Source organism: Adiantum capillus-veneris, chromosome 23, assembly GCF_014529385.1.
Source record: "Adiantum capillus-veneris isolate H3 chromosome 23, ASM1452938v2, whole genome shotgun sequence".
In the NCBI taxonomy this organism is placed as follows: domain Eukaryota; kingdom Viridiplantae; phylum Streptophyta; class Polypodiopsida; order Polypodiales; family Pteridaceae; genus Adiantum; species Adiantum capillus-veneris.
In genome coordinates, this window is record NC_140953.1 from 100,580,474 (window position 1) to 100,598,045 (window position 17,572).

A 17,572-nucleotide genomic window follows, 5' to 3' on the forward strand; every position below is an offset into this window, starting at 1 on the left:
TTGACCAAATTCAACATCAATTCGACACAAATTCAGTAGGGCGAGTCTCATAGGTCATTCTTACAGGCATTTCCACTGGTACCGGTCTAAAGATTCAACAAAACAAGTGTTTACAGGTCTGAATTTTGCCCTAAAACATTGAATTTCAGCAAGCAATAGATGTATTACACCTTGTGGAAACCTTTAGTAAGGGTTTGGCAGTAAATGTAAGCCGTTGTGGACTGATTTTGAGTGAAAATTGGTTGCTGTTTTTCTAATACAGTAGGATGTTTTTGGCCTATTTGCGCACATTTGGGCGTGTTTAAGTCGCTAAATCAGGGTTTTAGCATTTGCACTCACTTGGGATGGCTTCAAGCAATGAAAGTGGAAATCTTTTGCACATTCAGAAGCTTGAAGGGTCCCATAACTTTGAGATATAGAAAAAGCAATGTTATAATGTGATGCTGCAAAAGAAACAAGCAAAACCGATTAAAGTGCGGGGACAGAACCCTATTGACATGTCGGATGAGGAATGGGAGGAAGTGGACGAGTTAGCTCATTTCACGATTATGCTTTCAATGTCTGACAACTTATTGTTCAATGTTGAGAATGAAAAGTGAGCTTGGGGCATGTGGAAAAGCTTGGATGATTCGTACACACAACAGAGTGCGGCTAGTAAGGTTTACTAGCTTGAGAAGCTTATGGATCTCTGTATGAAGGAGGGTACGCAAATGTCGGTGCACCTCAATGAGTTCAACTCAATTTTCAATCAACTCTCAAGTCTGAAATTTGAGATTGACGATGAGTTCAAAGACATTTTTTTGCTATGCACATTGCCCGAGAGTTGGGATATTTTGCGGACAGCTCTCAGTAGCTCGAGTGCAACACTTACATATATGGATGTAGAGAGTTCTCTCCTCATGGAAGAGATGAATAGGAAGAACACCACTGAGGGTTCTTCTAATGCATTGCACTTGAGGGGCAGGTCCTAGCAGAGGGAGAAGTTTGACCATAAGGGCAAGGCACACAACAAATCTCGTAGGAAAGATGTTGAGTGCCACCATTGTGGTAAGAAAGGGCATTATAAACACGAATGTTTTGAGTGGAAGAAAGAGAAAAACAAAGGTGTTGAAATAGATGCAAAGGACAAGGGAAATGCAAAGAAGAGCAATGTTTTGATTAAGGAGGAATCCCAAAATCCGAGCAAACAAAATCAAGCAAACCATAAATTGAGCAAAACTTGCGATGTTTTGTGACACCCTTGTGCAATATATTTGTTATATGCATATTCAATTCTTGATGGTTAGAAACAATCCCTTCATAGTTTCTTTACCTTAGAAAACTCTTTTTCAATTGTTTGATCACTCATACATGCAAAAACCTTACATCAACAATGAAATCGACAAAAATGATGTATTGCACCTACAATTCAAAAAAGTGTACAATGTATAACAATACTTCCGATCGAGAATACTTGGCACAAAATTTAACGCCCATAACCATATATCACCAAAAAACTACTTCTCCAAAACATTGCAAGGTACACAAGCCTTCAAGGCTGCATCTTCACCCGTGCACCTCCAAGTGCTTGAACTAGCTCTATTTTTGTTAGGGCAGCCTCATGCATGAACTCATGAGAGTGAGGGTCAAGGCCAAGGACTTGCAAAAATATGAAGTAAATGTGCTTACATGGCATATATACAAGGCGTTTGCTTTCTTGATTTTGAAAATCCTCGCAAGTACATCTAAAAAAATCTGACATTTTCACAGAGTATATCACTCCCTTTGCACTTGACCCGCAGTCTTAACATAGAAAACGTGTGCAAACCACAATGACCTCATGCACCAACTCTACTGCCATGGTTCTACCCAGTTCAATCTTGCCATGAAATTCCTTTGTTGATTGTGATCTCCACTTCACAATCTTGCCATCCCTAAATTTGGGACAGAGGCCGCTAGCAACTCTTTGGTTCAATGTAATTGTTTCATGAATTCTTGTTGCTAAAGTCACTCCTCCATTTTAAAAAAAACCATTGGCTTGCAATTGAGTTACCTCTTGAGGTTGCAAATTTGTGCTCTTTGCGACCACCTAAACACCGGGAGCTGGACATGGCGGCCCTTCAACTATGTTGTGAACCTTCCAAGTGTACATGTTAATGGAGTTACAAAACCAAATGAACCCTTCTACGAGCCCTCCTGAGTTTGAATCAGATTGAGGATATTTCCTACGACCCTAGAAGCAAGGAGCTAGCAGCCCTTTTTTGGAATCCATAGAGCAATCATTAATGAATCGCCCACAACAATCTCCATCTTTTGACACCACACCAAAACAAGTCATCTTTTGCTCGGGTTTTGTTCTTCTTATTGCCCAAATTGACTTTGCTGCAATTACCTCTAAATATGGGACATTCCTTGAAGGATTTTTTGTGTGTTGGAGCCCACTAATTGAAGCTGTCACTGTAACATATTCTGGTCGGTGGCTATCCTCCTCCAAGATAATATTTGCATCAGCAAAATTTGGCCTCTTTCTTTTGATACTCTTTTCTTGGAGTATAGTTCTATTCATTTCAGGACTATTGACACCCATTTCATGCATTAAAGAGTGTGTTAGATCAACTAGTTTCCTTCTTGTTTGCTGTTGCAGAAGATAAAGGTCGGTTCATGAAGCGATCTGCCAAGTCTTTAATGCCGGGATTGATGGAGTTACCAACACCTTTTAACTAGCCATTATATTTCACACTTTGAAGCACAACTAAAGCCATATCTGCACATGTTTTCTCATACAAACTTATGTGACCCTTGTAACCAATAGAGGCAATGCATACTAGCATGTTTTGATTTAGACAAGTTTGTGTTAGGGACAAAGATACCTTCAACATCTTGCGATACGAATCTTTCCCCCCTAGGACTTCTACATCCCACCAAGCCAACCATGTCTCCAATGAAGGAACCTCCCCTTCAATGGCCATTTCTGTTTTCCAAAATCTCCTAGCTCTCCCTTACAATTCTCAGCCGCATTCCGTGTTGGTGCAATTCTCCATTTGCAGCACAAAGCTTGTGCTCCTCTTGAAATGCTGAATGGATGCACTTGGTAGTATGTCAAACCATACTTTGCTCCCAATGGAACAAACATGATCTCTCTTTGTTTGGAATAGATTTCTTTGCTCCTCTAAAATAAACCGTACGCACAACAATCCAATTGGCACTTGCTTCATCTGCCATGAATCCTTCGAAGTCTGGTTTATCCTTGTTCCTTACATTATTTAGCATCTTCCAAAATTGAATATGAGCATATTTATTTTCCACAATAAACTCAACAGTTGTGCAATGGTGAGCAGATCTTGTACGTAAGGGTCATAGACATGTGCTGACATAGGCGGCCATCCTTGAACACGGTGGCATGATCAAAGTGCACCCACATTTGCTCTAAATTACCTCCAGGGAGCATCCAATTCACTAAATCAGCTCAACTGCCAGGTCCTTTAACTGTACATGGGGCTACACCTTATCAACCAATTGGCCTGGGAAGAGGATACTATGGATAAAAGGATATCTACAATTGCTTTTAAGGTCAAGCACTGCCTCCAGACCCTTTGTAGTGATATTCTTTGATCTTTCTGTACACTCCAAACTTTGCTCTACTCTCCTTTATTTAAAAGGGGATTCAGACTTTCCAGGAATTCAACAAACTCCAAATCTTCAATCACACCTCTTGCCGTTGAACCTGCTCCAATAAGGTTTTCCATGATAATATCATGAGTAGTGGCTCTCTCCAACTGTTTGGCAGTCACCAAAGGATCTCCACTTGCACGATCAAGCAACATTTCATCTATGTGACTCTCAATCGTCCGACTCCTCCCCTCTGCACATGGATGATTATGTTCTCCAAGATGCAAAGCACACCCAGTACAATGGTGCTTATCTCTTTGCAAACAATAGTGCACAATGTAGGACATGTAGAGACACATTCAGGCATTTTTCCATAGTGAGTGCATGTCAGTGTGTCATACTGTGAGAGACCAATCCTTTAGGACATGATTTAACAAGCCGACCTCACCACTAAGACTCATTAGACATATTTGAGCGCAAATAAAATGGACACTCAATGTTAATGCAATGAAAATGCCCGAAGCATCTGCTAAATCTAACAACATCATTAAAACTATCACTACTACAAGTGGCATACTTTGCTCACATGTGATTATCATGTCTTTGCTCCATACAAATCATACCTGAAGAATCACCAACTCTGGCAATTCAAATGCAATGTAGTCATCATATTTAGCTGGGTAAATTGCTTTGCAATGGCATGCACTTAATCATGTCAATCACACTCCCATTGATCTTTGAGTGATCTACTTTGTGTAGATCATCATTTAAATGATCTCCATTGTTGTCTTTCTTGTCTTGAGCAATTTTGCTGATGGTTGCACCAATTTGATCCTCACTTTAACATCTACCTTGCAAAACTGGTGCAACTCATGATCAAGCATAGAAATTTTCTCACCATCATCTGATATTGTAGCCTCCAGCTTTACTTGCGGTACAGATAATGTTAGCTGATGAAGATAGAAATCGGCATCACGAAGCTCAAAATGTTCTTGCACAGAAGCAACTGCTAGTGAATAAAATCTACTTTCAAACATTAGCACTAGCTTATGTCCATGTCGTGGCCCAAAAACTGTAATGCATCCTTCCATGGGTTAATAGTGTGACAAGCTGAATTTTAGAAATATTGATACAAACGACAAGGAAGCAGTGGTATTGTACAGATTGCTACAACGCATTGAATCAAAGTTTTAAATTTCTTCCCAATTTTTTACTTGAAATTCTAGTCATAACTACAAGCCGCTTGAGGAGGTTTGCATGTTCATGTATCCATACTCACCAATCATGGCTTTCTTTAATATAATATGAAAGAATGATTCTCACTATATAATTTTTTTACAGAGTGAGATCAAATAGTTAAAAATGATTTCCTGAATTGTCTTATAAAAATTGTTCCCTATCATTACTGTACAAAAATGGCAATTTTCACCTAGCCTCCTGAAGCTCAACCGTCTTCCCTGCATTTCTCCTGCGCAAATCTCTAGAAGAAACTTTCAATTTCCCCAATTCATGGAACATCTTTCTTTTTAGGTTAGCTCATATGCTCATGCATCCTTCTTAGTGTTATTCAACATTGCCTCCAAGCAGGCCCTGTGTTTGTTATTTGACGATTGCATTGGTACAAGCCTTCTACGCTTGCTTTGTCTCAAACTCACAGGCTCCTGTGGTTTGCAGTCCACCAAGAGCTTGATTGTCTCTAACGGCATCGTTTAAGATTCTTCATGGGAAGGCAAGAGTCATCAGCTGCAAAGAAACCTCCTCCCAAGTACCTTTGAAAACTACCTGTGGCTACAAAGAGTTTAAGGTTATTGTGCACGATGTAGCTTCAACTATTTGTTAAGGTAGGTTTAATTGAAGTGTTTTGTAGTAGTAGTAGGTCGCTCACAAGTCACTGCTACAGGCTCTGATGGGGATGATTATGAGGATTTTATGAGCTAAAATACCTTGGTAGTAGTGCCAGCAGAGATAGCGATGGCGGTCGCAGCTGTCAAAGATTTCAGTTCTTCATTTCATGCGCCCACCTGGCATAGGATTTAAGCATGTTTTGGACTTGATCTGGTGGAGATAGTGGTGGCGAGTAAGAGCTGGATGCTTCAATAGCATGGCTGTATGAGTCGGGCGGCAGGACTCTTGGTGGGGCTGGCCTCGAGATACTGGACTCGAGATACTGGACTTGGGTGGGTGAGGTCAGCACGGCGGCTTGGAAATTGAGCGCGACATCTTGATAGATTTTCAAACTATCTATAGCTATCCATGCTAGCGTGGATGGCTACAGGAAGTTATTTTCCCTAAGCGTGCAGGCCTCCTCATAATGCTGGCCAGCTGTTTAAGGCTGCACTCGCACATGTAAATCACTATTATGTATGTCAGTGCTAATAGACAAATCAAAGCATCCTTGGTGGCTTGAAAGTCTTCTTTTTGGCTCTCTGCCTCCTTTGCTGCAATCATCATGAGGTAGTTAGCATTGATGGTAATCTGCTGTCAAACACCAATTATGCATAGTATATAAGGCCGGATTCATACGAGCCTGCAGGAAGGATACTTGCGTGCCAGCTAGTGCCGTGCTTGTTGTTCATAGAAGTGGAGGTAGAATGTTATGCGTAAGCAGCATGCAGAGAAGGAACCAATGGGCGATAGTGTAGTGGTTTGTCATCGTTTTCGGACCTTGCGATCCAGTTTCATGATTGCATCCACTAGCTTCCTGCCACTTCAAGATGACATAGTGTCACCACTAATATGCTTGACCCTATACAGATATCACTGGGTGCCTCCATATATACTCATTTGGATGCCTACCATGATTATCGTCCAGTTTTGGCTAAAAAGGCGTCGAGGGATGCCAGTTGGCACATGCTCTGTGGGTGCATAGGATATTCCAGTCCAGAAAAGTACCATGATTGGCAGACCATAATCTGCCATTAGTGCTCTTAGAGCGAACCAAGCTTATCATTACAAGATCCCTTTGCCCCTTAGTATAGTCTTTCATTTTCCATGACAAATAGCGAGCTTTCAATTTACATGAAGCAAGCAAAAACACAGACAGCACATATGCACGCTCCATAGTGCCACATGCAAGCTTGCCTGCTCCTTAATCCTGTGAGGAGAATTCCAAAGAAAAGAACTAGACCAAACATACCATTTGCAAAATGCCAAGTAGGCTGGGACTCTGGATGAGTCGGATCATCTCTTTCAGGTATTCTGAACTCCTCAATAGAACCCGTTGCAAGTCAAGCTGGAAACAGCTTTAGTGGCTTCCTTTCACATGCTTACAAGAGTTTGAAGTGCTAAAATTGAGCGACACTTACCTTGATACCTTGTTGCAACTTGTTGCATCATGGCGATAATGGTGCTAATCTTCGCTGCTAATAGTGCTCTAGTTCACACAGCTGCTACAAATCGGGGTCGTTCTCATGATAGTTTGCAATAGTACATGGCGGGTTGTGATTGATCAGGGATGGCCGAGATACTAGTGCTGCTTCCATATTAAGCTGAGTATGATAATGTAGAGATGGTTTCTTGGCCGTACATGAGAAGAGGCACCATTATCGTGAGAGCGATATTCCTTCTAAATCATTAGGTTACCTTTGCAAACTATCTATAGCCATCCACGTTGGCGTGGACGGCTACATGAAGTCTTTTTCTCATGAGTTTTTAAGAACTATAAAATCAATGAAATTAAATCTAGTCCCCAAAGAGTTGGTCTAACAGTAAGGCTTTGGCCTCTCAACCTACAAGTTGTGGGTTCAAAGCCCCTGTTGGATCATACTCTAGAGGGACACCTTGTGCTCACCTGGTGTTCACGTTGCTAGGGCTCTTGCCCTTGGACACTCGAGTGCATCCTCCTCCTGGGGTGGGTCACTCAAGGAGGAGGTTCCTAGTTGGTTGCTACGAGTTTGCTCCATCGTTCCCAGCATGTGGTGCATCAATTAGGTGGCCATGGTGATGCCTACGCGTGGCTCTTGCCCGATGGTACGCGGCCCTTGCCCGACCATGTAACATGGCTAATATTTGGAAGGGATAAACACCTCCCCCTATGGGCCCTATGGTGTGTCGAAAAAAAATTTTTAAATCTAATGATGGGCCATAGCTCTCAAATGTTTTTGAATCATCGCTGAAAATAAAAACGAACCACTGTGATAACACACGAGATTGTTTTTAGATTTGGTCATCACTTACTAGAATTTGTTAGCTCCTTCAAGCCATCCAAGGCAGCATAGACATTGTCGACATGGTTGGCTAGAAGGAATTTCTGAGTTGGTTTCTTTTAATTTTTTTAATTGCAGTGAAGTTGGTTTGGTATTGGAGTGAAGTAAAAAAATTGGTTTTGGTTGTGTTATGCTAGTCCTTCTACTTGTGGACGAGGTCGGAGAGGAAGACGACCTTCTTCAAATCAAGCTTTAAGTATTTTAGAAAGTAGTGATCAAATAAGTGTGGTCTCTATCATTGATATGACAGAATGCTTGGAGACACAAGACAAGGAGATGCAAAGTCAAGACTTGGGGCTTGGCTCCATACATGAAGTTTTTGAGTCTCTTGCTCCACAAGAGGCATGCTTACAAATAGTGCCGTATGTCGCAAGAGATGAAGTAGCAATAAATACAGAGTTGGGGGATGAGCACAAGCTCTATATGCATTGAGGATAGGATATTCTTCAATCTACTCACATTTTCTGTTGTTTTGATTTTCCACTAATTCCTTTATGTCAATTGATTCCCTATGAAAGGGTGAGAGGTTTAAGGGATGATGTTAGTGGATTAAAATTTGCTTTTGCAAAGGAGGCATATATGCAAGAAAAAGGAGTTTTCATTGTTTCAGTTTAGAATTGTAAGAAGGAGGAAGCTTATGTGATAGGTATTTCATTTTTCTACTTCGGTCCTTGTTTGGTTGCTAAGTGTTCTTTCTTGTCATCATAAATAGTTGCTAAGTGTTCTTTTTTGTATGTGCTTATGTATTTTGTAGAGGAATTTATTTCATCACGGGACCCAATATGGGTTGATATACACAAAGAGTTTGAGATAGAGCTTTCTAATCATCAAGTTATCTCTAATAAAAAATTTTATGTGTGGGAGGGAAACCACAGAAGCCTTTGTTTGGACGACTGCAATTAAAGAGAGATTATCCTCTAATCGAGAGAAACATTGCAGTGTGCTTTGTACAATTACTGATCTAACATGAGTACCAGAGATAGCTCTACTTAGTAGCTTGCAAAAAATGAATTTGTAAGTTTCATGACTTTCTATATATTCAAGAACACAATGTCTTTTATGTTTTTTAGAATTGGTATGTGTTCTATATAAACTTGGAATAGCATGAACACACATGCCCTTGCAAGAGATACCATTGGCTGGGTTGAGAGATTTTGGCGTGCATCAGAGATGGATATTCATCGTCTATTGCGGTCCTCCATCATGGAGCTTACGGGATGTCAATAGCTTTGGTGGTCGGATTGAGGTAATTCTCTTCTGTATACTAACTTGTTTGTTTCTCATTTGGCGTGTTAAGTGTTATTGTTCTTATTGTCTATGGTTTGGTTAGTGTCATTGTTCTCTCCTACTTATGGTGCATATGGCTGACATGCAACCACATTGCTTTGTGGTTGAGAGCACCCCACTATTCAATAGACTTGGCATGAATCCTTTGGACTCTTACATGATGCACCACCTTCTAGAGTCCTCTCAGGAAAGGTCATCATCAGGGGATCCATGGCGCGGTGTCCTTCAACAAAGTCATTCTTTTGTTGCATGTTTTGTGGAGCTTCTTTGTAGGCGTGGAGGTATTTGTTTGGAGTTGATATGTGGTACAACTTTAGTATTGGCAGCATGCTTAGGTACAAGGCGGGTGTGTGCAACCATTGACAGTGATGATGCCTTGATTTCAAATTATGTGCAACCATTACTCGTCCTAAAAAGCGGAGCAAAGAGGGGGACTTCCACTTCTCTTGATGTTGATGATGCGGGTGACATGCCTTCGCGTGTGAACCCCTTTGTTTACTAGTGAGACTCCACCTTACTCTTCCTTTCGCTCTCTAATTTATGTTCCCGTCGTACTTAATGTATGCTATTTTGTCACTTTTTTGGTATCATTGTTCATTATCTAGGAATTATGGATAATGATTCAAACAACAATTTCAATTTTAGATTTCTTGTTTCTATGATGTAGGTTCTATATTTCTTACATGTGGGATTATGAGTCTTACCTTTTTTTTGTTGTATGGAAGTGTGTTGCCAGTTTATGCCGAAGCTAATGTACGATACAATTTTGACATCCATGAGAAGTGTCAGAGGCACAATGCCTTTATTGATGATGAGTGTGACTCTTCATATTCACTAGAGAAAATTGAAACATTTTTTAATGTTGTTGTTGAAAAGGCACAACATGCTAATCTCTATTTTGCATCAATATTCCACCTTTTATCTTACAATTCTTTAAAAATCTCTCTTTTTTGTATATAGGATATGACAATTGTCTATTGATATAGCTTAGAAACTTTGTGGATGTATGAGCATTGTTGAATTGCATAAGATTTATCGTTAAAATTTGAATTTAAAATATAGTGTTGATTGTTGTTGTGGATCATGACATGGTTTTCATACTTGTCAAATAACTTTGCTACTCGCTGAGGTTTCTCATTGCTCGACAAATCTTGCATTAAAATTGTAGTGTTGATTGTTATTGTGGATCATGACATGGTTTTTATACTTGTATAATAACTTTGCTACTCACTCGGGTTACGATAAGACTCTGATTGAGGAAATAAACGTTGCAAGTAGCTGTGAGAGTGAAAACAGAAATGATATACTCAATGCCTCTTCTTTTGATGCACATACCCTGGCTATGGATTCTAGTGAGGACATGCATGCTAGGATCCTTGATTCAGGTGCCTCTTTTCATGTGACACCTCACAGGGATTGGTTTTCTCCGTACACATGTGAGGTGCACGGCACTGTCTATTTGGGGGATAATTATGCATGCGATATAGCTGGAATTGGCAGTGTGCAGTTCTCTTTTGCAGATGGTATGGCCTTTGTTTTTCATAAAGAGCATCATGTTCCACAACTCAAGAAGAGTTTGATCAGTTCAGGGCAGCTGGATGATGGAGGCTATCACACCACTTTTGGTGATAGCAAGTGGAAGATATGTAAAGGGTCACGGATTGTAGCCAAGGGCTGCAAAGTGGACACCTTATATCCTTTGTACGTATCCAGTGTGTGCCGGGACCATGTTGTCACCGTAACTGAACAGTCGAGTGTTTCTTTGTGGCATGGTTGGTTGAGACACATGAGTAAAAGAGGAATGGAAACTCTATCTCGTTGTGGTTATTTGCCGTGTTTGAGGTATGCTGATTTTTCTCATTGTGAGCATTGTATTTATGGTAAGCACACTCAAACACCGCACAAGAGATCTCTTTCTTTAAAGTCTGACAGGTTAGACTTATCCATTCATATGTATGTGAAATGCCCCAGTTGTCCTTAGGGGGAAAGAAGTATTTTGTCTCGCTTATCGATGATGCTACACGTAAGGTGTGGGCGTATCCAATACGTGCTAAAAGTGATGTTTTGGATACTTTTAAGAAGTTTCTTTTGTTTGTTGAGAATCATACTGGCAAAAAGCTTAAGTCTTTCCGCTCAGAATTAGATGGTGGAGAAAATGTATCAAAAGCATTTATTGACTTTCATGCTGCTAAAGGCATTAAAAGAGAGCTCACTACTCCTTTTAATTCCTCCCAAAATGGAGTTGCAGAGAGGTTAAACCGGACTATCTAGGAGGAAGTTCAGAGTATGCTGTCACATGCTGCATTACCTCATGGTTTTTGGACAGAAGCTGTGCAAACAACTATTCACTTGATTAATCGCTCACCGAGTAAGACTTTGGGTGGAAAGGTGCCTGAGGAGGTGTGGTCCGGCAAGCCACCCTCTTATGCACATTTGTGAGTGTTTGGTTGCAAAGCCTATGTTCACATCCAGAGTGAACTGCGCACCAAACTTGAACCCAAGTCTAGTAAATGTATTTTCCTAGGATATGGTGAGGATGGTGAAATGGGGTATAGATTATGGGATCCCACATTGCAAAAAATCATATACAACAATGATGTCATCTTCAATGAAAATTGCATGCATAAACATCCCATAAGAGTCGAAGAAGTGTGGCGGGTTGTTTTTCATGAAGATGTGACTTATGAACAGCCAAGAAGGCCCAATGTTCAGCAACAAATGCATGATGAAAATGGTGCTTAAAAGCAGTCAATAGGTGCTGAAAATCAGCCCCAAGAAGTTGCCATTGATGCACCACAGGTTGGGGAACAAGTTGATGGCTATAGGCATCCCGTTGATGTGATGCAACCGGTTGAACAACCTATTGTTTTTTATGACTTACAGGCTGAAAATCCACCTGTTATGGATCATTGGGTGCATAGGTCTACTCAGGTGACAAGGCCTCCTGATAGATATGAACCGTCTTTGGACTATGTCATGCTTACTGATTGTGGTGAGCCTTCTTGTTATTAAGAGGCTATGCAACGTGATGACAGTAAGAAATGGTTCAAAGCAATGGTTTCGGAAATGCAGTATTTGGAGAAGAACCATACATGGGATTTGGTTGATTTGCCTAAAGGGCATAAGGCTCTACCGTTTACATGGTAGAGCCTTATGCCCTTTAGGCAAATCAAAGGGTCACATCTAATGCTTTTTCTAAGTACAAGGCACCTTTGGTTGCTAAAGGGTACAAGCAAAAGCATGGTGTTGACTTTGATGAGATTTTCTCTCTTGTCGTGAAGCTTGCTACATTACGCCTTATTTTGGGTCTGGTTGCTTCTCAAGATATGGAATTAAAGCAAATGGATGTAAAAACAACGTTTTTCATGGTGATTTTCTTGAGATAATCTATATGCTGCAGCCAAAAGGTTTTGTGTCAAAGGGACAAGAGAAAAAAGTTTGTAGACTCTTGAAGAGCTTGTGTGGTTTAAAACAGTCTCCATGTGCATGGTATCACCAAGTTTGATACATTCATGAGGTCTCAGGGGTACAGAAGATGTAATTTTGATCACTGTTTGTATAGAAAAAAGGCCATTGCTGGAAGTCTTCTACTACTGATTTTGTATGTTGATGACATGCTTATTGCGGACAGAAATTTCACTGAGTTGAATGCATTACAGCAAAGCTTACGGAAACACTTTGACATCAAGGATCTTGATAATGCTAATCATATTTTGGGCATGCGTATCTCTTGAGATAGCCCAACAGGCATCTGTATCTATCTCAGTGAGATTACATTGATAAGTTGTTGCATTGTTTCCATATGGAAGGGGGAAAGGCAATTGGTACTCCGTTGCCTCCATATGTAAAACTTACTGCACGGGATTGCCCAAAGATAGATGATATGCGGGCTGAAATGGCCAAGATTCCTTATGCATCAGCCGTTGGTAGTTTAATGTACGCTATGGTTGCCACACGTCCTGGCATTTCATTTGTGGAGGGAGTGGTGAGCAGGTACATGTTTTGGGAAGAGTGAGACATCTATGCATGGCTTTACAGATGCAGACTTTGCTGGACATCTAGATTGCAAAAAGTCTACCTCTGGATATGTGTTTACTTTCACAGCAGGTGCTGTTTCTTAGATTTCTAGACTGCAAAAATGTGTCGCTTTGTCTACCATTGAGGCTGATTATCTGGCTCCCACTAAGGCAAGCAAAGAAGCTTTTTGGCTCATGCATTTGGTAGAAGATCTTGGCATCAAGTCACAGGTTCCTGTGCTACATTGTGATAGTCGGAGTGCTATTATGCTTGCCAGGAATCCTGTTTTTCATGCTAAGACAAAGCACATAGAGGTGAAGTATCACTTTATCAAGAGTGTGCTTGAAGACAAAGCTATCACCTTTGTCAAAGTGCATACAGATGACAATCGTGCAAATCTTCTAACCAAGAGTCTCCTAGCAGAGAGGTTTGCATATTGCCGCTAGATGATGGGGGTTGGATGCGTAAGTGTATAGTCAGCTGATGTACCATAGTTAGCTGATTCTTTTATCTCCCAAGGCACATTGCCTTTAGGTGGGAGGTTGTTAGGGAATAATGCTTATAAAGGTATTTTAAGCCTTGAGTCCAAGGGCCCAAATGTGAATGGCCCTTGGACCCTTAGGTCACTTACTCATAATAAAGAGAAAGCCCCTAACTCATCTTAAGGGCTCTTCCCAAAATCGTATGTTACTCTCTCTCTCTCTCTCTCTCTCTCTCTCTCTCTCTCTCTCTCTCTCTCTCTCTCTCTCTCTCTCTCTCTCTCTCTCTACGCCTGCTCCTACTTCACGCTCCTCTCTTCTTCTCCATCGCCATCACAAGAGGCACCAAGTAGGCTTCTTCTTCACCTCCCCCACAATTGGCTTCTCAGGCCCTACAAAATCCAACCCCCATTTCTCAAAAATCTCTAATGGCAAAATAGGATGATCAAACAATCTATCCTTGGGAAGAGAATGGGATCTAGGAGGGTCTCTTTATTTGGCAGTTTGATGGAGTCAATCCTTTTGTATTAAGAAAGCAATCAAGGGAAAGCTTTTGTTTTCAAAGAGGCAAAACGGTTAGTTTATTTGAATTCAAATTTTCTCCCAAAATGGAAGCTAAAATCTAGGGGGTAAAACCATATCATGTAGCATATCTATGAATGAGCTCGACATGTAGATCATGTATCTATAATCTCCGCTTAAATTGAAGATTGTATGTAAGAGTTATGGAAGGCTGAAAATCATATATTTTTTCATCCTCAAGTGCATCCTTTGATCACTCTTCCACCTTACACACCCACCATTCTTGCACACATGGCATGCACCTATTGGTCAAAATATTAATCACCTCCATAATCTCATGGCAAAGAAAGAGGTCCACTTAGACCCCATCCTCTTCCTAATGGGCTATCCAAGCCTTTTGGAAAATCACACAACTTTTAGCATGCAGTTCATGTGCGTCCTTCAACACTGTGGGACACCATAATCATGCTTGTAATATCGCATGAAAAATGTCCTCCTGCTGCTCCTGAATGAGGTTCTTGAATCACAACCTTTTGTTCCAATTCAAGGATACATCTCCTAATAGCTTGATCAATATCTTTTTTGTTGAATGTTGTTGCAATCACCAAGAAAGGTCTATTCTTTAGAGAAAAATTGCTCCTTTGATCGACAAAAACCCTACTAGCATGGTTCCATCTGTCAAGAATATCAACATCTGATCATACCATGACTCACATATTGAATTTTGTACATGAAACAACTCTACATCATGTAAATCATTAATACCTATTGGATCTTCTCCTATTTCTATTATACTCAAATAATTAGCTATGGTATGCTCCTTTGAGGTGTGTGGACAATGAAAAAATCAAACTTGTGCAACAACAACATCCATTTGGCTAATCTTCCTGTTACTAATTGTTTCTTGATCAGATACAACAATGCCTAATGGTCAACATGAAAAACCATCCTATTGCTCAACAAATAACGTCTAAATATATCTAAAGAATACACCATCCCAAGAGCTCTTTTCTCAGTCTCAATGTAATTCCTTTCAATTGGTGTCAACACTCTACTTGTATCATATACAGGTGTAAACCATCCTTCAATCTTTTTCTGCACAAGAACATCTCCTATAGCCATATTTGTTGCATCAACAAACACATGAAATGGTAGTGTCCAATCTAGAGGTTGTAATAGTGGAGCCACGGATAACGTCTTCTTTAACATTTTGAAATTAAGATTCAAACAAAAAAAAACCCACATTCTTCTTTGTTAAATTAGTCAAAGGCATACAAACATTTGTCAAATATTTGATGTACTTGGCATGCCATTTTAGTTGTCCCATAAACCTACTTAATTTCTTCACATTTATTGGAACCTTAGATGCTTTAAATACCTCAATCTTCTTCTCATCAATAGAAATCCCTTCATTGGACACAACATGCCCTAATAGAACTCCACTCTTGATAGTCATAACACTTGGAGCATCCTAAATCTCTCAAAACACAACTTCAGATGATGAAAGTGAAAATCCTTCTTATCAAAAAAAGGAAAAATCATCCACAAAGACCCTCATAAAATTTTGAAAGTAAGGTTCAAATGTTTTATAGGCTGTAAAGTTGATTGATGGTGGTCCATTCTTGAGTCGAAAGCTCATGATTGTAATAAAAGCTATTTTATGTTGATCTTCTTTAGCCATCTTGATTTGATTGTATCGTGAAAAACCATCCAAAAAGATTTACATCTCTTTTCCTACGACTACGTCTAATATTGCATCGCAAAATGGCATTGGGAATGGATCAATGATGCTGCATTTAACTTCTTGTAATCTGTACACACTCTCAACTTGCCATTCTTCTTGGATACAACAATGATAGGGGATAACCATGTCACTTCATTGATTTGTTTGATAAACCCTATAGCCAACAACTTATCAATTTTTGCGTTTACCTATTGTGCAAATTTAGGTTCATTTTGTATCTTTGCTGCACAATTAAAGCTGCATACTCCTTGAGATTGATATGATGTTGATGCATATTAGGGTCGATACCCTTAAGTTCATAATAATACCATGCAAAAACATCTTTGTACTCCATCAATAGCTACAACAGATCACTCAAAAATTGGCCTTCCACATGAATGCTCACCTTTATCATCTTTGGATCCACCTCAATTCCCAAATTGAACTCTGTTTGAACCTCCAAATCTTTTGTTATATATGTTTTGTTCCACGTTCCTTGCTTCCTTCTCTTCTTGTTCTAAGACTGCCTTTGAGCTAGAGGCTTCTTGATGTTCCTTCATCTACAACAATTCTAATCCTTGTATTTCCTATCTAGGAACTAGATCACAACTTTGATCAATTGGTTCATCTTCCTTTTGCAAAATCCTTTCTATATCAACTTCAGATAAAGGTACAATGGTTGGGTTGGCCTTCAGAAAATGGTTCCCTCTCATCATCTTCAACTTCTTCTACCAAGTTATTGGTTTGTGCATACAATGGACTTTACTTAGAAGGAATATTCTTCCTACCAAGCATAGGTATAGCTACCACCTATTTCCTTTTTGTTAGAACAACCTTATTGGCCCCCCAACCCTACTTAACCTTAGCCATTTTGAACAAGGTCTGCTTAACAACACCTCATAAGAAGTATCTCCCTACTTCATTTTAAGAACCACAAAATTCACTAGAAAACTCGTTCCTAAAACCAGAGTTGAATGATGTCTCTAAATCCCTACTGGTTGACTCTTCTCTGATTTTCCATCTTGACCTGAAAAGTGTTGGGTCTAACTTTCCCGACTACGTCTTTTGATAAACAGATTCATGTATAAAGTTAAATCTAGATTTTCCATCAAGAAACACTTCATCAAACATCCTACCTTGAAAATCCACCTTTATGACAAACTATAAAATCAACATCTTCTGGATCAATACTGTGCATTGCTGGCTCAACTTTTTTGGTTTGTTTGAATTTCATATTCTTTCCCTAGAAGTCTATTCAACAATCTCTCCTGTTATGTTGGTACAATGCCTAACTGATCTAGTGAAAATTGTAATGGAGAATTAATCAGTACCTCAAACCAATCCTTATCATCTCCTTTTATTGGAGGCTTGATTTTAGATTGTTCCCTCTGATTGTCTGAATGTATATCATTCAAGATTTTCTTTTTCTATTCTTGCTTGACCTATCTTTAAACTCGATCCTTAATTCCTCTTTGCTCCTTCCAATCAATTGGTCCTTTAGCTTTAGCCCTAGTAACAACCATCACATCAATATCTTGGTTATCACAACATTAGGTACACTCACATTCCCACTCATCAACATGTTGCTGATTATACTGCTCCTAATTTGGTTCCTTCCCACATACTTATTCTTGTTGCTCTGTGATATCAATCAGTATTATATTTGCTTGAGCCTATGGATAATTCTTTTGTTGTTGTTGTGGCCTTACCTAGTGGTCATCTTGATTGTATTGTATCACTGGCATTCCTTT

General features: G+C 39.8%; 1 pseudogene; it reads left to right on the top strand.

Annotated features, from left to right (window-relative positions):
- Positions 1–344: 344 nt before the first annotated feature.
- On the top strand, positions 345–12,814 carry LOC147428235 (uncharacterized; annotated as a pseudogene).
- The last annotated feature ends 4,758 nt before the right edge of the window (positions 12,815–17,572 follow it).